We start from the raw sequence: 25,956 nt of genomic DNA, 5'->3' as shown, positions 1-25,956 counted from the left end.
AACAGATGGATAGAAAGAGTGACAGATAGAAAGAACTGCTCATTCTCAGGCATCTCCAGCACAAAGCAGACCTGGCTTACAGAAGATAATCAGTTATTGCTCCTTGAGCCATGAAAAAATGCCAAGATGTACTATTAATGACTGCACAGTGTCCTCTAATATAATGTAATTCCACAAGATGCTGTTCTGTGCCAGCTAGGAGGCCCACAGGGAAGGAAAGGCAAAAGGCTTAAAGGGAGTGAGCTGCCTTGCCAGGAAACCCTCAGAGAAGCGTTGCCTCTGTTTTTTCAGTCTAAATTAGCCCTCCTATATTGTAGGGGCATAATGAATACAATGTGCTGGGTTTTTGTTAATGGAGGTACCGGGGATTGAACTCAGGACCTCACGCATGCTAGGCACATGCTCTGCCACGGAGCTATCCCCAGCCCCGCTAATGTTTTGGCTAATACAGAGAAACTGGTTTGCTCTGCTTGGGCTTTATGTTAATTTCTTGCTGACATGACCACAACTTCAATGTATCCCGCCAAGAAAAAAGATTATTTCCCTCCGAAGAGTTGCCATAGCGTGAAGTCCACAAAGAAGATTTCCAGTCTCCAACACAGGAGGTCAGATAAGCCTGCTCCTGACCTAGGGAACTGCACTGTCACGTGCAGACAGACGTCATTCTCGGGCTTCATGGGAAAACAATCCAAACCCAGAGAACCCCTGCTCAGAGACTCTTTTAGCCACGACTTTAAGGGGAATCACTTGCAGACACAATACCGTCCATTTTCCGCAGCTGAAGCTGCTTTCTACTTGGAAAGTTACTCATGCGCTATAAACTGGCTAGACAGCACATCAATTAAAGTAATTTATCTTTTAAACTCAAAAAAGGAGGATGTAAGGACACATGTAAGTATGCATCCATCTTCCTCCCACCAAATCCAGTGCTCTGTCACACAGATGGTTAAAGATTTATTGTTGGTTTGAGGCAGGTGCTAGGGAGCTGCCGTCTTCAGAAACACGCACATTGTCCCTGTGTAATGGCAAGTCTAGGACTCGCCCTCTGCAGTTCTGCAGCAGCTGCCAGAATAGGCTGGCCTGTAAATGCTCTAACGAGGTACAGCATTCACGGGTCCCAAGGAGCAGTGAACGTCTGCCCCTCACTAGGAGGCTCCCCCAAAGATGACGGAGCACAGCTCGGACAGACTGACACCCGTGGCTGCATTTTTTCATTCTGAGCAGTCACTCTGGTACAAGAAACTTAATCTGTTTCCAAGCTCGTTGCTAACTACATAATTTTATATTTAAAAAACAATACACAGAGAAGGTCAAAATGAGCCAAAGACAACAAACTAGTCACAACCAAGAAGAGCCCCAGAGGCTAACCATGGTAGCAGAAGCAAGAAACAAGCATCTATGTGTGGGAAAGGACTATGTCAACCAACAAGAAACCTACTTGCTAGTAGAACCGTTTCGCTTTCTTTGGGACCTAGCTCCACGTATGGTAATTAAATTAACAGAATATGTCGTTGAGGTTGTTAAGGAGGCTAAAAGAGAGCTTTGAAAATATATTTAATGTTTACACAACAAGGTTCAAAGGCGGCGTGAACAGGCGTCATTTTCTCCTTGAACATTGGGCTGGATGGGATGAGAAGCCAGCCGTGCACGCCTGAGAGTCCAAAGCAAGTCCCCAAATCTCAGTGTCGTTCTCCAACAAGGAACATCACGAGTGCACACGGTATTCACAAGGCGCCTCCTAGATGCTCTGAATTTGGGTTTTCTTGGAGGCATTCACAAAATCAAGGATTTGAGAGCAAGTAGCTTATTGGGGAAGGAGTCCCCAAAACACGGCAGGAGAGTGTAGAAATGAGTGAAGGAAGGAAAACACTGTAGGGTGTAATATCAAGCAAGTTATCATGGTGAGTGACTGGGGTCCAACTCCTCTGAGGAATTCTGGGAGATGTGTAGACACACCTCTCCAGTTATTCCATCCAAGAGGCAAGGGAGCAGGGGCACTTGGGTACAGATTTCTACCACAATTGGGAGAGGTGGAGGGCACTGACTTTATAGCCCACACACAGGTCAGAGCAGGTGGCCAGAGGAAGCCCCTTACTCCAGTAGGAAGACACAGCTGCAGGAAGTTGGGCAAAAAAATGGTCAGCGCCAAAGCAGGGACTCAAAGAGGTATCTGTACATCTGTGTTCACAGTACATTATATTCAACAGCCAGCCAAGTGTCCATCAATGGATGAATGGATAAACAAAATGCAGTATACACAGAGTGGAGTATTATTCAGCCTTTAAAAAGGAAGGAAATCTTGTCACATGCTTCAACATGGATGAATCTTGAGGACATTAATGCTAAGTGAAATGAGCCAGCCACCAAAGGACAAATATTATATGACTCCATTTATATGAGGAACCCAGAATAGTCAATTTCATAGAAACAGAAAATAGAATGGGTGGTTGCTACGGGACTGAGGGGAAGGAGGCAGGAGAAGTTATTGTTTAATGGGTATAGTTTCAGTTTTGCAAATGTAAAAAGTTCTGGAGGTGAAAGCTGGGAATGGTTGCACAACAATGTGAATATAGTTAATGCCGTACATTAAAAATGGTTAAATGGTAAATATTGTGTCATGTGTCTTTTACCACAAAATTTTTTTTAAAAGGTAACAGCCAAAGGTGATATGGGCAGGGCACCTAAAGCGTTAACTGTAATAACTTCCTCGAAGACCTACCCTCAAGGATCTTTAAACAGATCAGATGCCAAAAGAAACCCAAGGAAAACCATCAATAGAGATTTGGAGGAGGAGACTTCTAGTTAACAAATGAATGCATTCACTTTTTTCTAATTACAGACTAATATATGATGATTGATGAAAACTTAGAAGATACACGAAGACAAAAAGAAGGAAATCTAGATCAGCTGTAATCTCATGGCAGGGGTGGCTCTCTCAGGGTGACAGCATGGAGAACGAGGCACAGAAAGAACCCGCCTGGAGACTGGACAGCTCCCAGGCAGCTGCTGGTGGGCCTGTGCAGCTGGCGGAGCTGGGCTGCTGGCCACTCTGGGTCACTCTCCCCACAGGTCAACAGCAGACTCCGTGCCAGTGTCTTTGAACAACTTTGCTACTCAAGGTGTGATCAACGGACCAGCAGCTGCAGCATTCCCTGGGAACGTGAGAGAAATGCAGAGTCTCAGGCCCAACGCTCGACTTGCTGAATCAGAATCTGCATTTCAACATTCAGGTTAAAGTGCAGGAGATTCGAGTACACCAAAGGGTTTGAGAAGCGCTGCTCTGACACATCCCTTCTCCCATCTACGATTTCTGAAAAAAGGTTATTTAGAGCTGCTAACCCTTCTAGTACCTTGATGTTAAAATTTCCACTTTCTCTCATGGAAAATAACCCCCCTGTCTAGCTTTAAAGTGAGGTAATCCAGTATTTGGCACAGAATAGAGGCTGTGTAGCTGTGTGCCAATATCATTTGTATGAGTATTACATACACCGTCACCTGAAAGAAAACCAGGGGAAGGTGACAGCAATTAGAAACTGTCATCTAAAATAACGAATTTTATTTTATTGTGCTGGAATTGAAAAAAAAAATCTATCCTAAGGCATGCTGAAAAAAACAAAATGGTTTTCTCCCAAGACTGAATGCTTCTTTTGTAATGCAGTTCATTTTCTTAGACTTTCTTCAGATCTTAAAAAAAAAAAAAAAAGCAAATGAAACATGTTGCAACTTGCACTGAACCTCTTGCACTTCTATGGCTGCTGGTTTGTTGTACTCAATGTCTTTTTTTTCGCCTTCATTTCATACCAACATTGTAAGCAACAAATAGGACTTTGTTAGCTTGTGCAATGATGCAATTATAAGTGCATTAGCCCTCTCACCCACAATAAGAATCTGATTTCGCAAACAAAAAATAAAATTCACCACTAAAGTAATGTTATCACAGTGCAAAGTTCTTTAAATTGGGGGGAATACTATTAACTTTTGCTTGGATTTGAAACTTTGAAAATTGTGGAGGGAAGAGTGAAGTGGAAAGCAAAACAAACTGAGCTATGAAGTAGCTATATATTTTTAATCTTACTAGGCACATATCCAAAGCCTTAACAAATGATTATTCTTTGACCCAATAATTCTGCTACTAGGAATTTAGCCTAAGGATGTGCAAAAATGCTTACCCTCTGTGAATAGTAGTCCTCAGAGCCTTGCCCATATAGCAATTTGTTAAAAAAGCAAAGCTTAGTTTATAATATTGGACAGCGAGTTAAATAAACCTCATTCATTCATATAAAAGTAGAGTGTGCCATTCGGAACAACGCTAATTCAGAAGTATGTTTATTTCAATTAAAAAAACGCATTAAAGTAAAAGCACCCCCAGAAAGAATACGAATCAGCCCTTTAGCTGTTACTCTAGTTAATGTCATTTTTAGTCCCATCTATATGCCATAAACTGTTAAACTAGCCCAATTTAAAAAAAAAGTATGTTTACTGACAAAGAAAACATTCATGCTATATATTTTTTTAATTTAAAAATACAAGTTACAAAAGCACAGGGTTAGTATAACGCTGACCTTGTTTACTCTTACAAATACACATACACACATGCACACACACACACACACACACACACACACACACACACCAGACCTTCTCTGCCTTGCTTCCTGTTCTCAGTTTTCTTCACAGCACTCACCACCACCAGATATACAGTGATCTGCTGGTTACGGCCCATCTTCCCCAACCAGAACAAAGTAAACTTCAGGAAAAAAGGGGATTGTTCTGTTCACCTCTGTGTACACAATGTCTCACACTGTGCCAGGCACATGGCAGATAAATCTGTAACAAATATGACCTAATAACTATGTGTGCAAAGTGTACAGAGACGGACACAAGACACTGAAAGGGATTCCCTAAATTATTAATAGTGCATATGCAGAATACATAAACAAGATTACACTGTGTAGCACAAGGAAATGTATACAAGAGCTTGTGGTAGCTCACAGAGAAAAAAATGTGACAATGAATATATGTATGTTCATGTATAACTGAAAAATTCTGCTCTACACTGGAATTTGACACAACATTGTACAATGACTATAACTCAATAAAAAATGTTAAAACAAATAGTGGTTATGGCTCAGTGGTAAAAATACGCATGCTTTTATATTCTTCTTTACACTGATACATAGTTTCTAATTTTTTATACCATGAAATTCTTCTTAAAAAAATAAAAAATATAACCCCTTTTCATATATGCTTGTGTGCACCTGTGTGCATGTTTGAATGTGTTTTTTCATGCTTATATTTGTTTACCTAATAAGAATATCCTTCATTCCTCAAATTGCTAAATTAGGCAATAAAAAAAAGAAACACTATTTTACTCTTCACTTCAGGTGAATTACATGAAATATCAGACAAGTGGCTTAAAAAAAAACAACACAATGAATTCATTTTTACTTCTTACTACACACACTTTCATTAAATCACACACCAAGCATATAAAATCAAACAGTATAATCCTTGACAAACTGTTACTTATTTCACAAAATATAAGCTTTCTAGTTTTATGAATTATATGTTGCATTTTGCAATGATGGTGGAACACAACAATTTCACAGGGCTCACAATAGGTGTCCTGTTGTATTATTTTATAACATTAAAACTAGCAATTACTCCAGAAGGCAGCAGAACTGGATCACAGTGTTCTCACCGGTCTGAAAGCAGAATTGCCATCAAGAGACATACCTAGTAAATGGATCAAATCAAGAGCATCAGAGACATTCGGAGAGCATCGCCTGTAATAAATTAACGGGACAGCTTTAACATTATAAAGCATCTGTGTGGGGAGGCTTGAAAGGTTTCTTTCGATGTTTCTATTTTACATTCTTATAAGTAATGCAAAACTTCCTAATTAATAAGCATTTAAGAATCCACTTCAGGGTGTATAAAAAATTGTCAGTTTTTAATACTGATGATACTTGGCAACTAACACTGCAAAATCAAGTTCATATACAAAGAAGATGCATGCAAATATAGATCTCCATGTGAAGCCAGATGTTACACTAAAGCTATGCTACAAAAACAGAATCGGGGTACTCCTCCCCAGGAAGTGCTAAAGGGGTTTGTGAACTGGTCCTAACACACCGAAACTCCCCTCGACCCTCCAGCGCCCAGACCCCAAAGTCTGCTCCCAGCCATCTTCTCTCTCCCTTGCTTGCTTCTCAAATACCTCCTTTCACTCACTATCTGTGAAGTGTCAGATGACTATTCTACCAAAGAAGTGTTTCCTTTATTTGCCTTCATTAATCTCACTATGATATCTACCTCTGAAAAAAAAAAACGTGATTTAATTTTTCAATTTTTTTCTATTTTATTCTAGACCAGAGATTGGCAAACTACAGCCCACGGACCCACCTGGCCTGCCATCCATTTGCTTTTATAGAGCCCATGAGCTAAGACTGGTTTCTACACATTTGAACAGCTGAAAAAAATCAAAAGGAAAACATTTCATGACATGTGGTAATTATATGAAATTCAAATTTAGGGGTTCATAAATACAGTTTTGTTAGGACACTGCCACGTGCATTCATTCGGGTGTTGTCCGGGGCTGTTTTGTGTTATCACACTGAATAGTTGCAATAAAAAAATGTGGAGCCCAACAGTCAAAAATGCCTTCTGGCCTTTTTCAGTAAAAGTGTGCCAACCTCTCTTCTGGTCTGCATGACAGCAACACAAAATGTAGATCATAGACTCCTGTGTTACAGTGCTTTATGTACACTATTTGAAAGAAATGAGTAACTTATATAGAAAAATCTGTATAACATCTGTGTATCATCATCCATTTACCTACCTACCTTTGTAAAAACTTGCATGAAGTGTCTGGAAGAAAACTCACCAAACTGCTAATGATGGTCACCTCAGGGCAGAATGAGAAAATGAAGAGAATGGAATTGAATAAAATCTTTACTTTTTATTCACCTACATTGTTTTATTCAGGCAGGGAGGTACTACTTTTGTGTTAAAAAAAAAAACTAAAAGAAACAAAATTCAAGGGGAACTTTTCACATACCAAATATTGATCTTTCAGAACAGGATAAAATTAAACAGCTGAAATGTCAAAAAAAAAAAAAAGATTTTCAAGAGTTTCTTAACAACATAATCATTTAGAATTTGTACACTCAAAGCAAAGGGCATTTTAACCATGAGAAAAATGTGAAATGTAATCCAGTTAAGCCATATTCATTTAAAAAACTATAGTAACTATTTTTAAAGGGCACAGATTTTGAAAAGGCAAACACTGTTCAGAAACTAATGAGAAACAGGCTATACAGAATACACATTATGAGAGACTAGCTTCATTGACTCACCTGTAAATAAAAAGTACATTTAAATATTTCCAATTTCCATCCTTCTCACGCCAAACTATCAGCTGAAACTAATTCACTGCATGGTTAATAAAGAAATACTAATTCATAACTCTTGGTTAAAAAAATGCTTTTCCCAAAATATACTGTAAGGAACATAAAAATCGTGTACTCATATGCTCAAATGCACAGTATTTTCACTGTTTCTTATTTTTAAGTGGACACAAACTCTTCCAGAGACCAGACAGTGCATCTAGACAGGGGCAGGATACAGGAGAGCCCCAATGAACCACCACATTTATAATTCAATTCCTGCACATTTATAAACGCTGGCTTTTAAACTGCCAGCCCAACGGTCCCTTTAACTACACTTAGATGCACAATAATTGACAGTTCATTACGACAAGTGGTCTCAGGAGTGAAGTATTACAGCTAATGGTCTGTAAATGCTCTAGTCTCCAAACCTGGGCCAACATTAAGGCAAGCAAAACTGGGCCGTTCCTTAAACACATCTGATTTTTAAATGCCTGCTGGATATAACATTACTCAAAATTAGTCTCCCTATTTCTAATGCCTGAAATACTACCTATTTAAATCAAGAGTACACAACTAATTCATCTTATGTTTCTTTTTAAGAAATACACTATAATATGACAATTTCTAAGTGGCTACATCTTAAAGAGTGCCAGAAATGATTTTAAAGCAGTGGAGCCTGAACACCTAAATATCCAGTGAGAATATTCCTGCAATGTTACAGTCCTTCGTGGCATAAAAGTATGCAGTCATCCAAGCCATGTTGACTACAAAATTATGTAGGAAGTAATCACAATACAATGTTTGGAGAAAATAAACAGGATAAAAATCGTATGTCCAATATAATCCTAATTTTATAAAAAAAAATACAGCAGATGTTATATGGGACATATAACATTAAGTTATAGTGATTGTTTTCTTGTGGGTAGGAGAACAATGGTGATCTTCATTTTTTATATTTTCTTGAATTTTCAAATTCATCTACAGTAAGCACCATTTTTACGATTAGAAAAAAATTATTAATAAAAATAATGTTCCTTTGTCTCTATTCCTGTTGGTACATATCAAAAGTTACTAGATATTGATCAAGTTAGTCTATCCACAAACTGGGAGATTCAAGAACATACTTCATGTTTAATTTTTGTCTTCAAGTGCAAACACTGGCCCCCCAAATGAAATATTTCAATATGTAACATTTCTACACAAAAGTCCAGGGAAAAACAAAGTGGCCAGGAATGCTTCTGGTAACAGTTCAAATGTAAAACTGTAACATTTTGTAACTATTATTCTCAAGTTTAAGACCTAACAGACATAAATTATGTGTCAGGAATAAACCTGAAATACGATCAAGTTAAATAACTAGAAAGAAATTGAAGTAATTAACATCACTACCAACACAGCTTTTCTAACACTTGGGTCCTTTACTCCCGTTTGTCAGAGCTGCAGGTGTTGGACACACTTCATTCAAAACTCTGTGTTAAAATGCTGTTTGCACTGAAGACATCTTTCTTTGCCTTTCACAGGAAAACAAAACAATTTTCTCGAAAGACTTTCGGAACATTCTAGTAGCAGACGCTCTACAGTGAGCTCAGCAAGTGGCCAATCCATCCTAGGAAGGTATAAACAAGCCACTTCCCGCACTTCCGCAGGGTAGGAGCAGTCCAGGCCTTGGGAACCAGCATCACGACCAGCACTGCTGAAGCCAAAGGGAAGGGAACCAGCCGCGCAGCACAAACCGTTCAGGGAAATGAGGAGAAACTAGGCCAGAACACAGGGAGCAGGTGGAGGACCACGTAAGTGCAGCCCGGAGCCCTGCCGAGAAGCCAGAAGCAGGCGGAGATTCTGATACCTGCGGGTGGTGGTTACTGAGCGGGGGGGGGGGGGGGGGGGGGGGGACAGCAAAGAGTCGTTAAAAAGGAAGGGAAAAAATAGCTTGAAGGGTCCACGCCAGGGAACATGGACATAGTTAAAGCAGCATCTGTCCACTCGTTGAAGGGGTGCCAAGTGCTGGCTGGATGCTGTGGCCGGGGGGACACAGAAAGGCGGGCTCATGCCCCACTGCCTTCTGCAAACTGACAGGCAGGGTCTCCGATGATGAGTGTATCATCACAAAGGGAAAAGCTTCGAGAACTCCCAGGAAGGCCTAACGAGCCAGGAGACGGTCAAGACGGGCGAGATTGTGGGGTGAGTGAGTGCAGGGCCAGGGCCAAGGGTCCAGCGTAAGCAAGGCTTCAGGGAGGCAGCGCTGGCGCTGAGAGGTGAGAGGGGAGGGAGGCACACTGGCGAGGCAGGGGCTGCGCAGGTCGGGGAGCCCAGGTGCGAGGGAGCAGTGCATTCTGCTCAGGGGCCCTGCGGTTTGGGGAAGGCAGCTAAAGCAAGAGGGAGGTGGAGGCATCACCACCTGCAGAAGCCCAGCTCTTGGTTAAGGACTTTATTCCCAGGCAATGGGAAACCACGGAAGGTGGAAGCAGAATGGTGCCCGCAGGAGATGGGTGGTGAGGAAGCTGAGCCTGGGAAAAGGGAGGGCAGGAGAATGTAGGGGAGCCAGTAATGAAGCAAACATTGAGAAGTAACATCGACCCTGAAAATGGAGCCAAGAGGTTGGAGGTGAGAGATCTAGGGACTGGCATGGGGAGCACACGGCAATTACTGGCTTTGAGGAGGGAGAGAAAGGCAAGAGGATGCTGAGAGAAAGGGAGACTTCAGAAAAGGAGGCTGTTAAAGGAGTTCAGATGAAACGGGATTTAAACAAGGTATTCACAGAGGGCCTTGAATCCCTCCTAAGCACTCCCACCCTTTTTAATCTAAGGTGACTGCATTATCGATGGATCACAGAGGCTGCACACAGTAGGTCCACTCACTAACTTCTGTCATGCGCATCAGCCTTCACAGAAGGAGAGGGTAGAGAGCATCCTTCTCAGGGCAGCCCCACAGCTCTACTGCTGGGCAGAATACTGAGCACAGACGCCAGCGGCAGACAGCCTTCCAAAGCAGATTGCTGAAGGAGAGAGGAGCCGCCAGGTCATGCGTCTGCCCGGCTGGCATCACCCCACTCCCCACAGTGTCTGCAAACACACCCTGGGCTTCTTAGCGGTACATCATCTGATCTCCCTAATAGGCTGTCATGTGCTGAAAGATGAAGGAAAAGAATTTTTACATTGCCTAAGGCAGCAGCGTGGTTTGTGTTTTAAAAATGGGTTCAGAGGCAAAGAAATCTCCTTGGGAAACATGACAAGAAGCACTGTAAAACTCACCACACTAAGTAAACACTAGCAGATGGATGCCAACGAATCTTTAATTATCTTCAACTCATTATGCAGACATTAACCTTGACAAATTAATAAAGGTGAACTAATAAACTTGTGGGCTTGCATAATTTAAATAGTTCCAAAGCACAGAGAATGTATATAGATAGAAGTTGAGAAAAAGCATTTCAGTAAGCTTTTTCTTCCTTCTTAAAACTATAGAGTAAAATAGCTATTGAGTGACTAGGTTTTTTTTTTTCCTCTCCTTTTTACTTTGTCAGGGAGACTAAGATAGGTTCCAAGCTATTAAACTATCCGTGGTGTACAAGTTATCATAATTGGGGGCACTCTTTCTTTCTGACCTTTACAAAACTTTCATTTCCCAAATGTGACAGATAAGAAGTGCTTTTATAGCACCAATAATGATTTTTTCCTATGGGAACTTGCCAATTATAAGCTGGAAACGAAGGAAAGACCATACTGGATACACATTTAGAATCTCAAAGCACCCAAAATATAGCTGAAATACTTAAGAATCATGCTTAGAGGACAGTTCAGGTGAGTTAAGAATCCAGCCTAGAGAAATACACGTTGAAACAGTGCAGGGGCAAAGACACACGCCCTGAGACCTCACCATAATGGTAAGTGCCCTAAAATGTGTTCAGTAAAAGTGGCTGGATGGTTAAGTGGGAAAAAAAAAAATGACATCTGCAACTATTCGTCTGAATCTCAGTTTTTAAATATTAACAAAAGTTAGAGTAGGGAAATTTAATCCGTGAGGCACATAGCCATTTCATTCACACACACAGCCTACAATGGAGTCAACAGAATCAAGTTCTTACCAACTCACCAGACATCCTAGGGCCTGGTCTTACCCGTCTCAGGCTCAGTACCTTGTGTGATGCTTGGCAGGTAACGCTGAACCATTTAGGTGCCACAATAGTGTTCCAGTCAAGGACACGTGCTAGCTCCTTGCTTTCCTCTAACAACAAGTCACCCTTTCTGGGAACTTGATTTTACTCTTAACTTGACTCAGGTTTTCACGACTGGCACACTCCACAGCTAAATTCATTCCTTCATTCACTTGCTCATCGATTCACCAAATATTTATTGATTTCTTCCCGTGTGTCAGGCACTGTTCTTCCGTCCACATGTGGCCGGTGAGCAACTGAAATGTGACCAGTCCAAACTGGGATGTGCTTATGTGTCAATTACATACCAGATCTTCAAGTCTTAACCCCAGAAAGCAAAACGAATGTAAGACAGCTCGTTGGTAATTTTTATATTGATTACATGTGGAAATATATTTTAGATATACAGGGTTAAAAAAGCCTTATGAATATTTTACCTTTTTCTATTTGTTTTTCTAATAGGCTACTAGGACATGTGGTATATAATGATAACCAAGACTTCAGACAAAGCCCTATTTCCAAGGACATGACATTCTAGAGCAGAAAGCCCATGGTAAGCAAAAAATAACTAACCAAGCAATGTTATGTCATTTTAGATAATGAAAACCTTTTGAAGAAAATGAGGCAGAATGAGAGATGATCAAACAGGGATATTTTAGAAAGGGTGGCCATGAAGGTCTCGGTGGAGGGGACATCTAAGCTGCTAACAAATGAGAAGACAACAATCGTACAAAGATCGGGGAGTGTCCTCGGCAGGGGAGCTGCAAGTGCAAAGGCCCTGAGGTGGAATGAGGAGTGACAGTGTGAACAACAGCATGGAGGCAGGGTGGCCAGGGCACAGGGGGAACAATGGGAGAGGAGGCCAGACAGGAACAAGGGGCCAGGGTACAGAAGTCCCGGCGAGGAGTTCAGACCCACTGAACCTTATACATTCCACGTAATTCAAGTCAAAATTCCCTTGGGATTTTTCATGGAATTTGACAAGCTGTTTCTTTAAATTCATTCGGTAAGTAAAGGAACCAAGAATAGCCAAGATTCTGACCTACCAAATACCAGAAGTTACTACGAAGCTAGAGTGAGGGGTGAGACGAGGGTGAGATGAGTGAGGCTCCTAGACCCTAAAGGTGAGTGTCCCCATAAATCCTGAGACCTGAGCATCCTGTCTGCCTCACCCTGGTCTTAGCAACGTGACGCTGGCCTTAAGATAGCTGAACCAAAACTAACAGAGTAGAACTGAGCATCCAAAACACTCCCAGACACACAAATTTCTAGAATACACAACAATACTATATAATATATATGCACTACATGTATGTATGTGTATGTGTACACATGTGTACATGTGCGTATGTGTATAACATGTATTTGTATGTGTGTATGTATAACATGTATGTATAGACACACACACACTCACATCCTGTATATACACACGTATGTGTATGAGTCGAGAGTATAAAAATATAAACAGAAAAGAAAAATAGCACCCTGAGGAGAGGAGTTATTCTGGGGAGCAAGAGAAACAGGATGGAGTAAGGCGAACTGGGCACTGATAAGCTTGTAATTTTTTAATTCTCTGTCATAAAAGATTTGAAGCCTTATACAAACACCCATACACACAAGTAGAGCTCAATGTCGGAAATGCCAATTTTGTAATTTTAAGTAAAGAACGATACAAAATTGTATAGTCACATTTTGAACTATAAATACATGTGGTCCACCTGGGGGGACTGGAAATGCACAAAAATGATACTGGTTCTTGTTAACAGGAGCTCTAAACTCCTGCTACATCACCTTAAAAGTTGTATTTAATACTTAGTAAATAAAACATACTCTAACTCAGAAAAAGACTAGATTTAGAGCCTAAAATTATTCTTAAAATACGTAATTCAGGATACATTTTTTCAATGCAGAATACCAACACGCTGTTTGCAAGTATTCACCAGGATGAAAGAGAGTCCAGCCAATAATTCAAATAACTGAATAAATTCACATTAATTACACTAGTTACATGTTAACTGTACTGTAAGTTTTTTTAATTCTTCTATTATTCATAAAGAACTATGGTGCAGAGGTGTTTTTATTATTAAATAAGTTGTAATTTGGGGAGAGTTGTGTATGTATTATACCTGGAAATACCTATTTACCTAAATTTTTTTTTAATGTCTGCACTTCAATTTTTTTGAGAACCATCAGACACTGCTGTAGTTTTGATTTATTACTTGAGGATTTAAAAAATGGATAAAATAAGATTTATGGAAACTTTCATGTGGTCTGTAGACTCACTGTCTCTGCATAGGGACTAACCCTTAGAATAAGTCTCCCTACTCAAAATAAAACAGTAACTGGAGCGGAAAAATACCTGAAGTCCTTCACCTTTCTTCAAGCAAAATAAGGTCCACAAAAGATGCTATCCGCAGAAGTAACACCTCAGCAAGTGTGAGAGTGAGGGAGAGGACAGTGGGGCCAGTTACTGCGTGAAGTTCACATTCAAACAGGGTGGATTTGTGGCCAAACATGAGCAACCCAAGGCTAGTGTCGCAGCTCACCTTCTGCAGGTAACGAGCCCTGGACTGCGAGGTCAGTCAAGGCCACCAGAAGGAAGTGTGTCCCTTCACACCAGCATGCTTGGACAGGAAGAAATGTCATTACTCAGGCATCTTAGGAAACTATGTTAATTCTCCCTGAGCGCCGCAAAATGGTTCCAGGAAGCCGTCTTTAATTGGGGGAGCAGGCAGCTGAAACACGCTGTGAGAATTGCAGGTGACATCAGGAGAGGCTTTCGCCACCCAGGGGCTGTGAAAATCTCCACCGGTCACTGCGCTAAGCTGCCTCTCCCCCTGATGCACAAACAGAACTTGATACTCCTCTTCCTCCCTGCTCATCTCGCCTGACAGTCATCACTCATTCATTTCCTTGCTGAACAGCAGAAGGAGAAATGGGAGAAAGGCTGGGAGCTAGAAACTGGCTTCAATTTTAGTATTTACCACCTACTTTTTTTTTTTTAAGGTTTTGAACCCACATTTCATTCATTATTTTCATGAGCGTTAGTATATTTTTTTTAATTGAAGTATAGTTGATTTACAATGTTATGTTAGCTTCTGTTACAAAGTGATTCAGTTATACACACACATATATACAAATCTATTCTTTTTCAGGTTCTTTTCCATTATAGGTTACTACAAGACATTGAATATAGTTCCCTGTGCTATACAGTAGGTCCTTGTTGTTTATCTGTTTTATATACAATATGTTTCTGCTAACCCCAAACTCCTAATTTATCCCTCCCCCGACTTTCCCCTTTGATAAGATAAGTTTGTTTTCTGTATCTGTTTCTGTTTTATAAATAAGTCAATTTGTATTATTTTTTTAGATTCCCATATAAGCGATATCATAGGACATTTGTCTTTCTCTGTCTGACTTACTTCACCTTGTATGATAATCTCTAGGTCCATCCATGTTGCTGCAAACGGCATTATTTCATTCCTTTTTATGGCAGAGTAGAGTTCCATTGTATATACACCACAGCTTTATCCAGTCATCTGTTGATGGGCATTTAGGTTGCTTCCATATTGTGGCTACTGTGAACAGTGCTGCTATGAACATTGGTACCACCCACTCTTAATGAACTGAACTCAGGCTGAGTATCATTAACCTCCCTGACACGGTCAATATGCACCCTCACCTCTAACCTTCTAGCTGTGCTGTTTCTTTCATTTCCTAACTTCCCCTTCAAATGCTACATGTCGGTCACTGCTTTGCTCAAAACTCAGCAATCCAGTAATCCTCCATTCTCTTCTCTGCCCCGAACAGATCTGCACGACTCATCTGAACACCTTATTAAGCACAGTCCTATGTCAAGCCCAAATCATCTCCTCAGAAATCTGCACCTCTAGCAGGAGTAACAGCCCCTCCAGATTAGACGTCACATCTTGAGCAAAAGTCACGTGGTGAGCTTCATTCCAGGTCTCCCTTTTGTCCCCTGCCGCAGGCCACACATTGCGATACTGGTATATCCACCTGACTCCATCTGTTCTCACTCTATTAACCAGGACGCCCAACAACTAGAATTCCACCTTAGTACGATACTGATAATGACCCAGGGACACAAAGTTGTTCAGAATCAAATGAAAGTTTAATTATTTTGGTATTACTTCAGCAATCTGGCGTATTAGATTATTCAGCAACTCCACAAGCTGGGTTATTAGAAAACAAAGAAAATTTAGCAGTTTAACAATTCTGGTTATTAGAAAACTAATAAGCCACAAAGGTAATTAAAGTGTCTCTAGTAATAAGCGATCATCCCCAAAACACCAATTCCTTGACTTTCCTGATCAAGATAAAGCTGTTTATCTACAACAGATCTGAGAAAAAGAATAAAATTATACACTTTACATGGACGTTAACAGGCGCCCTTAGACCGGAGACTACACCTCCACCCTGCCTGCACTCTGCACAGCCAGGACGTGAAGTTCCCTTTCCCAACTGCCAACGAGGTCCTCAAAGAATGTTCTCTTGGGGGGCTGCCAGGGTTTAGTGTTGCTATCTGAGGAAGCCTTCTGGGAGGTGCCCATGAACTAAAGCAGCAGAGGATTCCAACTCCAAAACATTTCAGGCATTTTAATTTTTATTACAATTTAAACTATGTCAAGCACAGCCCTCAGAAAAAGGAAAACTTGATCATCAAACTTTTTTTTTTTCCTCTTTGATGAGTCCATTCATTTTTCTTCTAAGCCAAAGCACCTCACACACTCACACATATGATGTTCAAGGCACACGGGACCATCATTCCCTATCCCCCCCACCCACCCACCCAACACTATGCATTTCAAATCTTATTGTCTCCTCTTCGCTGCTCTGGGAAGCAGGTATGAGGTTTTCCAGTAGTCAGTTCCTTCAGCAAGACCTGTCTTGGTGGGAAGGGAAATACTGTAGACTTAGCATACGAAGAAGCCGAATTTTTTTAAAAAGGAAAAAAACAAAAAAGAGGGGGAAATTGTTATAATAATAGTGAGAGCTTTTGCATGCAAATGCAGTCCTCTCTGGGGGACACGCCATGCCCTCTGTGAGGCAACCCCACACCAGAAGCACACACGATGCTTTTCAGCTCCAGTCTTTAAAAGCGATGCACTTGCCCAGAAATTGCAGTCTATGAATGTGTTCCAGGCCTGGCCCAGATACGCTGATTATAGAAAGGACTTTACAACGTTGTTTATAATATTTTAAAGGTTCATCTGTGCCAGAAGAAGTGACAGGTATCAATCAGGCTGAGACAAGCAGTAAAGAGCAGGACAGTGTTTCCACGGGGCTCCGAAACTCACCTAAACCCTTGTTCACAAAGACAAATACAGTTTCAAAGATTCTATTTCTCCTCAGATTCTTAACACTTCCAACTAGACAATAAAAACAGTTGCAGTCACTGTTAAACACTAAGATTCAAGGATACTTTTGTGATAAAGGACACAAAGAATGGGTGAAAAGAACAAATGAAGACCCATTTGTAACATGATCTCAGTTTGAGGTAAATATGTGTCTGCCTTGGATTACAGAAGAAATATTTCAGATAATCAACCACGGAGGTAAGGTGCTGGTAATGTGTGCTGTTAGTGAGCTTTAAGAAACAGTAAATGCACATTTCTATTTTGTGGTGGAAAAATTACTTGAGGAAAGCAATGGACGACTCCAAGTCAAAGTAATCATTTCTTACGGACAGAAAGCCCATCTGGGAGACTTACTTGGAGCTGTCTGTTCTGCCCAAAGAGGCTATTTTTACAATACAGTAAATAAAACACTATTCTTAAACGAACTGCCCACCAACAGGAGAAAATGAGCCATCTGCATTGAAAGCAGCCTATTTTCGTCAGGCCTTCCCAGAGCAGACAAGTGAGCAGTGGCTCTGGGCACTGTGAATCCACACGCTTCAACAGCAGTGGTCCCAAATTAAATGTCTGTCAGAGCAGGTGGGTGGAAGGCCAAAACGAAAGGATGTACAAATGCTTTCTACCGCAGAACCTTTCAAGACAATCACCAAAGCCTGAAAGGATCTGTCACCTGGGTCAGGCCCCAGCTGGATACACAGAATCTGGATAAATGGAACATTATGAAAAAAATATCACAGGGAGGGAAAGCAATTTGGGGGGGAAAAGAAAATGTTTTAAAGTACAAAACATCCATACTCTGTTAAGTGGGAAAAGCAGGTTACAAAAAGCACACAATCTCAGTTTTACAAAACAAACAGAAACAAAACGCGAGCCTCAGTGTCGTCTGCAGGACACACCTGTGTGATGTTAGCAGGTGCACCACCGAGGCGGGGCTCTGCCCACTTAGCACCTCCAGGGTTGTACCTGCCATTCCTCCCAGGTGGAGGGAAGTCCTGAGACGGTCCCCCTTGGGGAGGGCATCTGTGACAAAGCTAAGTCTAACATTACTCAATCTGGCATTTCCCAAACATACGTGACCATGGAAAAAAATTTTTTTTCCACAACCCCTATTAACATTCTTCCAGCTCCTCTGGGAAATAGTCTGTTATATATAAAAGGACTGATTACTTAATGAATACAAGTAGATCTAGAGACAAGAACACTGAAATACCAACAGTGGTGACCTGAGGCTTGTGGATTTCAGGGTTGTGAGATTTCACTTTTCCAAATTTTCTACCACACACATGTATTACTTGCATAATTCAAATTCATCATTCAAAAAAAATGGTTTGGGATGATGAACATGCCTATACTGTTTCACTTTCTTTGTTTTAAACCATTCATTGACGAAAAGTGCATTTGGCACTTCACATATGCTAACTTGGAGAAAAGGAGAGAGGCCTGGCAATCTGCAGACTGCCACGTGTAGACCAGCTATGAAAGAACTGTGGTCAGCTTAAACATCACTCTCAGATTTCTGGTGTGTCCTACGAAAACAAATGAAGCAGGGAGTCCAGCCCTGGCGGGAGATGAAGGAAAACTTCTGCATCTCCAATTTCCTGTTTATTCTCCCAGATGCCAACCATTACACGCAGCCATCGCGAGAAATTTTAAACGTGGAGCGATAATGTAAACACTGTTCAGTCTCTACTTTCCCCCACAAGGGATAGTGTAAATAGAAGAGAAATCACTTGAGATACATTTCTATGTATCTCAGATAATAGTGCCTATATCAATATACGTGGAAAGACATTTAAATCCCATGGTTTAGAGACCCAAATTTTGTTGAAATAAACGCTCACTGGTATAAATGTTCTTTTCAATCAAAAGTATATTTTTTGTATATCTTCAACTATAATTTTCACTGCAAAAATTTTTTTAAATACTACAATTCCAATCAAAACAGTTGAAAGAGTGAACGTTAGCCTTGACAGTGGATTCATTTTCTATGCTGGGTTTCAAAACGTTCTATGAATCAACACACAGCAAAAAATAGTTGAGCACTGTTGAGTAAAATAACCACTTATTAATAATAACAAAAGCTGTTAAGCTTCTCTGTTGAAATTTGCCCATAAACTCGAATAATGGATGCACAGATTATAAAACGTGGAAGCAAGAGGTGAGCCTCCCCGTCGCACCCATCTCTCCCAATTCTGAGGCCTAAACTGGCTGAGTGGTCCTTTGAAGGTCACATTGCTAGGGCAACGTGAAGCCTGGTGACAGTTTCTGGAAGACTGAGGTCTTGGAATCCTAACTGAAAACTCCCTGGGTTAATTAAGACAATAACTGCATCTCAGCCCTGGCAAGAAGAGAGAGAGAATATTTATGTGAGAATGAACTTGGTCCATCTGTGCCTGGCACACAAATCTCTCCCTTCACTTTAACTTGTTCTGCCTGTTTTCCAAACAACTTCTGGCTGAGGCCAAAAAATATCCTCCTGTTATTTTATCTGAACCCAGCTTTCACAATTTGATAAGCACTAGACTATGTGTGTTGTGTGTGTGTGCTGCAGTGGAGGAGCAGCGAGGGGAGGTTTCAAAATGTTTATTCAATCAGGAAGTAGTCATTTCTTTTGAGTATTGCCACCTCCAAAAAAAAAAAAAAAAAAAATCAGTTTATTCCCAGACTTGTGCATTCAGATCCCACATGAACTCCCTACCAGTGAAAATGGCCAATTTTCTTTCCAAATAGTAAACTTATATATTTTTATTGAAATAAAGTTGGTTTACAACAAAAATTATATTTTAAAGTTTTATTTTAATCTTTTATCAATATTTTCTAGAGGAAGTACCAAAAATGGATAGTTTTGTTTTTGTTTTTTTATCCAATCAATACCTAGAGAAGAAACTCTGGCACAACTACTGTCACTTTTTTAGTAGCAGCATTGTATGAACATTTATTGTATTCAGCCCTAGAGACACGAATTCACACCTCTTCCCCTGGAGGGGATCATGGCATATTGCTTCAAGTATCATCTATGACAAATGTGTACCTTTTCAAGTCTGTTCAGGCTAAAACTATTGTTAAAAGCACCTAACGTTTTTCTGATGTCGTATTTCCAGAGACTCAACATCAATTTACCAGGCAACTGGTTTCTGTTTCCCGTATATCTCCCACAATCAACTGCTTCAAGCACTCCTGATTCTCCTGGGTTTTCCATGTCTTTCTTCTCCTTTCTCCCTCTCCCTCTCTGTCTCCTCTGTCTCTGTCTCTCTCATTTCACCTTCTCAGCAGACTTTCCCCCACGAGGGATGGTCCCTGCCAATGCATAATCCAAGTTTGGGCAGCTGCACTGGCACCAACCAGCTTTATAATTAATTTAAACAATCTGACAGGACATAGAAAAAAATGTCTTTCAGTAATTTTAGTTTCTTTTTCTTCCTTTCTTTTTTGGCTGCGAGATCCAATTTTAATGGTAGGGTATATATTTGACATTCCTGACAAAGTAAGTAAGAAGACACTGTTCCGTTTTGCATTCTCAAGATAACGGTAATTAGCATCATCACCTTCTTCTCCATGCTTCACAACTCACACCTCGACAAGGAAACCCAAGCTTTGCTCCTTGTTGGTTAGACTCTCAGCACCCTGTTCCGTCAAGTCTCAGGCTCTTTCTTGACAGCCCTCTGATTATTCCTCCCTCCAAGACATGCCCTGCCCGTGGGGTTCCTCCTACTTCCTGAGCTCTTTCTTATCCCTGATCTCTAACAGGGATTCGTCCTGATCTCCCTGCCCTTAAAGGATGAGTGCCCCTGGGGGCCAGTCCTCAGACCGCTTAGCTTTCCATATGCGTTCACTTTCACTGACCTCACACAGACTCACAGCTCCCGCCTACCCGTCGTCAGCCCAGACTTCTCCCTGTATTCCAGACCCTTACATCCAGCCATCCGCCAGCTATCTCCTCTCAGATGACTACTGGGAATCTCCAACTTACGTCCAAAGCCACCTCCTGAACTTCCCCACGCAAACCTCGCGTAATGCAGTCTTCCTCCTTGTAGTAAACAGCAACGCCATCCTTCCAGGTCCCAGGCCACAGACCTTAGAATCACCCTCACCACCCACCTCTCCCTTTCTCATACCTACATGGAATCCATGAGCAGATCAAACCACTTGTGACCCCTTCACACCACCTCTACCCTTCCCATCCTTGTCCAAACTAATATCACTCATGACTTCTCTTGATTATCACGATAACCTGCTGTCTGATTTTCCTCCTTCAGGACTTGTCTCCTTAGAGTCTATTCTGAATTGAGCAATCGAAACATTTATGAGAATTTTACAGAGCCATTTTGTATCTGATGAACATTTTACAGAAATATATAAATATAGATACATATTCTTTATAAATATAGACTATACATGTAAATATATAGATATGTATTTCTATTAAATATATTATCTTATATTATTAGAATTATATAATTCTATTATATAATATAATTCTATTAAATATAAATACATATAACTATATAAATATACAGAAATACATTTGCAATTTTATTCTGCATGTTTTTCATTTTCTTTTCCTGGCTATTTATTTTTATTGTATTTCACAAATGTTTCGATCACAAACAGACTGGGGGAAAAATGGTCCTTGACCACAGACTGAGAAAAACTACACCCCCGTACATTATAGTATCTCCTTCCCCACATCATCACCCAGTGTAGAGACCTTTTATTTTCTTATGTTTTATTTTTATCATTTCAATTACTGAGATATACCCCTGTTAGTTTAACTGGCACTTTTGATTGCACACCTCTTTGTGTGTTTCCTGTCTCCATAGTCATTATTTTTATGAATTACCTGTTTATATTTAGCTCCATGATTCTACAAAGATGTCCCATCTTATTGATAAAATTGTAAGAACTCTTTGTACATTATGGGTATCAGCCCATCATATACTATGCAAATATTTTCCCAGAAGATTGTCTTTCCAACAAGTTTAGATGGTTTTCCACTACACTAAAATAAAATAATAAAGACAAAATATTGTATGTAGTTTCATTTTTTTATCCTTTCCTTCATGGTTTCTACCTAGAGATGCCTTTCCCACCGCAAGACTGTAAAAATAGGCATCCACATAGTTTGCTCATACCTTTGTGGCTCACCTTGCTCCATCTATAATTATTACTGCCCAGAATTACTTTTGCATGAGTTGTTCAGTAGGCATTCTGCTTTATTTTTCCAGATGACTAGGCAGGTGTCCCAACACTTTTTACTGAATAATTCATCTTTTCCCTTCCAATCTGAAATACCAACCTTATCACAAATTATCATATATATATACTTCTCTAAAATTAGACTCTCTATGTTTTATTCACTGAGGTATTCTTGTACCAATACCACTGTTCCATTATAACTAACTTATTATATTCTTTAATAACTGAGATGGCAAGTATCCCTGATAAGTATTTCTTATAAATTTGGAAGCACTTTATAGGTTTATTCATTCAAAAGAACTTCAGAATTATTTCAGCAAGTTCCCCAGTTTTCATAGGGACTGTATTGTGTTTGTAGTTTAACTGAAAAGTGATATATATGCATTATTGTAATGAATCTTATTTTCAAGAACAAAGTATCTCTCTCCACTTATTTGAAATTTATTTATGTCCCACAGTTGAGTTTTATAGTTTTCCTCATTTAGTTCCTACACATTTCCAAGTATGTTACTTCCAATTTACCACTGTGTTGTGACTGTGTGTGAAATCTCTTTTTAAAAATATTTTATAACATTCATGTTGGTGGTTAAGTCATTAATCTATTTTTACTTATTTACTTTGTACCCAACCGGCATAGTGCTTCTAGTAGGTTTTCAAGTGAGTCTAAACAGAATACTCTGTTAATTCTATTCAGACTCTCAATTTATTCATTTAAAAAAAAAATCAAGCACTTGCTACATGTATCTCAAGATATCAGTACAGTTGTATATTAATATTATATAAAAAATATGGACCTCACCAAGGGATGTAAAATCTACTAGAGATTATAAAACATATATATATACATGCATATATTATTGCATAAGATAGAAGCTGGGAGGGCTTTAAATGGGATACAGATAAAATGTATTACGGAGGGGGAGGGTATAGCTCAAGTGGTAGAGCACATGCTTAGTATGCAGGAGGTCCTGGGTTCAATTCCCGGTGCCTCCTCCAAATATAAATAAATAAACAAACCTAATTACCTCCCCTCACAAAACAAACAAACGAACAAAAAATGCATTTAAAAATGTACTATGGGAGACTACAGAATGATGGGGGGTTTAAGGAGACCTTAAGGAGAGGGTAGCACTGATTTTAAGCACAGAATGTCAAGATGCGGGAAGATCGGGGGATAATACTCTAGAAAGAGAAAAAAAGCAAGATCAAAGGCAAAAGGAGAAAAAGCCCCAAGTTTGGTGGGATCACAGGGTACGCCAAGGAGGGATTAGAGCAACCTGCCTCTTGTTTGGTAGAAAATGGGGAGCTACTGGATAAACAGAGCTAGGCTTTAGGAAGATGAATCTGGGGCAGGATGTCAACATGGGGTGATTTCAGGGAGAGAAGAACTGAGGCACAGAATATGCTGGTTTTAAAATACCCCAAATCATTTAACATCCCTCCCATTGAGAGGTGGGATCTGTGTCCCCTCCCCTGAAACCTGGACTTTGTGAGTGTTTGATATAATCCAGTAAAAGTGGCACTGGGTCAGTTCCCAGCCCCAAACTTCAAGAGACTGGCAACTTTCACATCCTATCTCTTGGAACGCTCACTCTTGCAACTCAGCCACCATGCTATGAGGAAGCCAAAGCAGTCCGTGGAGAGCCCACATGGAGATAAATTGAAGTTCCTGGTCTTTTGCACCAACTTGCCAGCCACGCGGGTAAATTATCTCAGAAGTGGGTGGGTCCTCTGGCACCCAGTCAAAATAGCCCAGCTGATGCCACAAGGAGCAGGGATAAGCCCTCTCTGCTGAACCCAGCCCTAATTGCAGATTCAAGATCACTGTTGTTTTAAGCACTCAGTTTTGGGGAGATTTCTTGCACAGTAATAATAACCAGGACAGACACCAATTTAGAGGCTCTCACAATAGTTCAGATTAATAAGACTGAGAAACAACTTGAAAAGTGGCGTGAGAATAGGGGAACAGAGCTAGACACCAGTGATATTCTGAAGATACAGTCAATAGGAGGATTGTAGCCTAAAATTACAATTAAAATCTAGCCCCTTAGTTATTTCTCTGAGTAAGAATTAAGTAGGTAGACATCATTATTCACTAATATTTTGGGACTGTACACTGTGGTAGATTAGAATAGCTGAAAGCCAAAAGTCACTCCCTCTCCCTACCCAGCCCAACGCTCCCCATTGGAAGAGTACCCTTTCCTGACACATGGATATCGAGCTTGGCCGTTTAACTTGCTCTGTCAATGGCATGTGAGCTCAAATGACAGTGGGTCAGGTCCAGGCAGAGGTCTTAAAAGACACTGAGAGTTTCTGCTTGGTCTTTACATTTCTGCCATCGCAGAAGAACATGCCCCCATGGAAGTCTCAGGAAAAGGCGCACGGAGCACCCAGTCCATGGTCTGGAGCCCAGCCCAGCGGAGCCCAAGCCAGGAAAGCCAAATCCCAGCCACGCTATGGACACACAAGCAAGAATCAGTTACCATCATACCTAAGTAATACAATACAAATGAGCAATTCTAATAAATAATGTGCAGTGCTGTATGCCACTGTTGTTAGAAATCACTGCATCTGACAAATATATTTACTAATCCTTGGTGATTGCCCACTGCCCACCATCTCATCGCAATAAAAGTAAAAGATCGTAATCCTACCTGCCAATACTTAGAGCTGCCTCTCATTTAGAGAAATACAGATAGATACACATACTGGTATTTTAAATGTTTGTACTGGGTTGAATTAGGTAGGACAGCCTTCTGTAGATGGAACCAAAAGAGAATTTTTAAAAATAAAGTAGGCAATTTTTTTCTAATCTTTGATTTCTAACTACAACCACACTCATTGGACAGGAAGGGGATTTTCCAGCACAAAGTAGTGAATGTGACAAAATGGAGATGCTCTAAAGACAACCTTTAGGGGCCCGTATACATAGCAGGTCTCCAGGTGTGGTGCCCAACGGGGCCAGGGAGGTCAAAAGTATTTTCATAATGATACTAAGACATGACTTGCCTTCTTCCCTCTCATTCTCTCACAAGCTGGAGTTTTCCAGGGGCCTCACCATGTTTGATATCTCAATAGACCAACTGCAGAAGCAAGTGACAGAATCCAAATATCTTCTATTATGCCAGAAATTAGAGATTTGAAAAATAAATAAACAAACAAACAAACAAACAAATAAATAAATAAAACGGGGCCACTCTTTTCACCAAACTTATCCTGTTTTGAAAAACATGGTAATTTTTCATTTCTAAAGATTGTTTTTAGGTGAACATGTGAGTTTGCTATTATTACTTAACATCAGTAAGTAAATATTGTTAAATGTCCCCCAGATGGGGACATTTCCTTTCTAATATGGCATACATTTATGATACAAGCTACACAAACTAAAGCTGTTCAGGGCCTTGAATAATTTTTAAGAGTATAAAGAGCTCTGACATAGAACACAAACCTGTGTGGGTGCCAAGGGGGTGAGGGGTGGGAAGGGACAGACTGGGATTTCAAAATGTAGAACAGATAAACAAGATTATACTGTACAGCACAGGGAAATATATACAAGATCTTGTGGTAGCTCACAGTGAAAAAAAATGTGACAATGAATATATGTATGTTCATGTATAACTGAAAAATTGTGCTCTACACTGGAATTTGACACACCACTGTAAAATGGCTATTACTCAATTAAAAAATGTTAAAAAAAAAAAAAGAGTATAAAGAAGTCTGAGGCCAAAAAGTTCGAGATTTGTGCTATACTATGACCCAGGGTACACATCGCTGTGTTAAAAAGTACAATGGAAAAGCAGACTTTAAGGAGTGGAGGAGACCAGGATGAGTTTGTGGA

The 25,956-nt window shown here is 40.3% G+C and overlaps 1 protein-coding gene across 2 annotated transcripts in view; it reads right to left on the bottom strand.

Annotated features, from left to right (window-relative positions):
* The window catches only part of PLCB4 (phospholipase C beta 4), a 356,606-nt gene that overhangs the window by 326,445 nt on the left and 4,205 nt on the right, over positions 1-25,956 (bottom strand). Inside the window, exons 1-2 of one of the 2 annotated variants that reach the window (XM_064475874.1) lie at positions 6,846-7,128; positions 5,737-5,786 (exon numbers count right to left, since the gene is read on the bottom strand). The exons of the other annotated variant lie outside the window; for it this stretch is intronic. The gene's annotated coding sequence lies outside the window, so the exon portion shown is untranslated. Of the gene's footprint in view, positions 1-5,736; positions 5,787-6,845; positions 7,129-25,956 lie in introns of those variants that run through there. 2 annotated transcript variants of the gene reach the window in all.

Source organism: Camelus dromedarius, chromosome 18, assembly GCF_036321535.1.
Source record: "Camelus dromedarius isolate mCamDro1 chromosome 18, mCamDro1.pat, whole genome shotgun sequence".
NCBI lineage: Eukaryota > Metazoa > Chordata > Mammalia > Artiodactyla > Camelidae > Camelus > Camelus dromedarius.
This window is presented reverse-complemented; position numbering and strand designations above follow the sequence as displayed.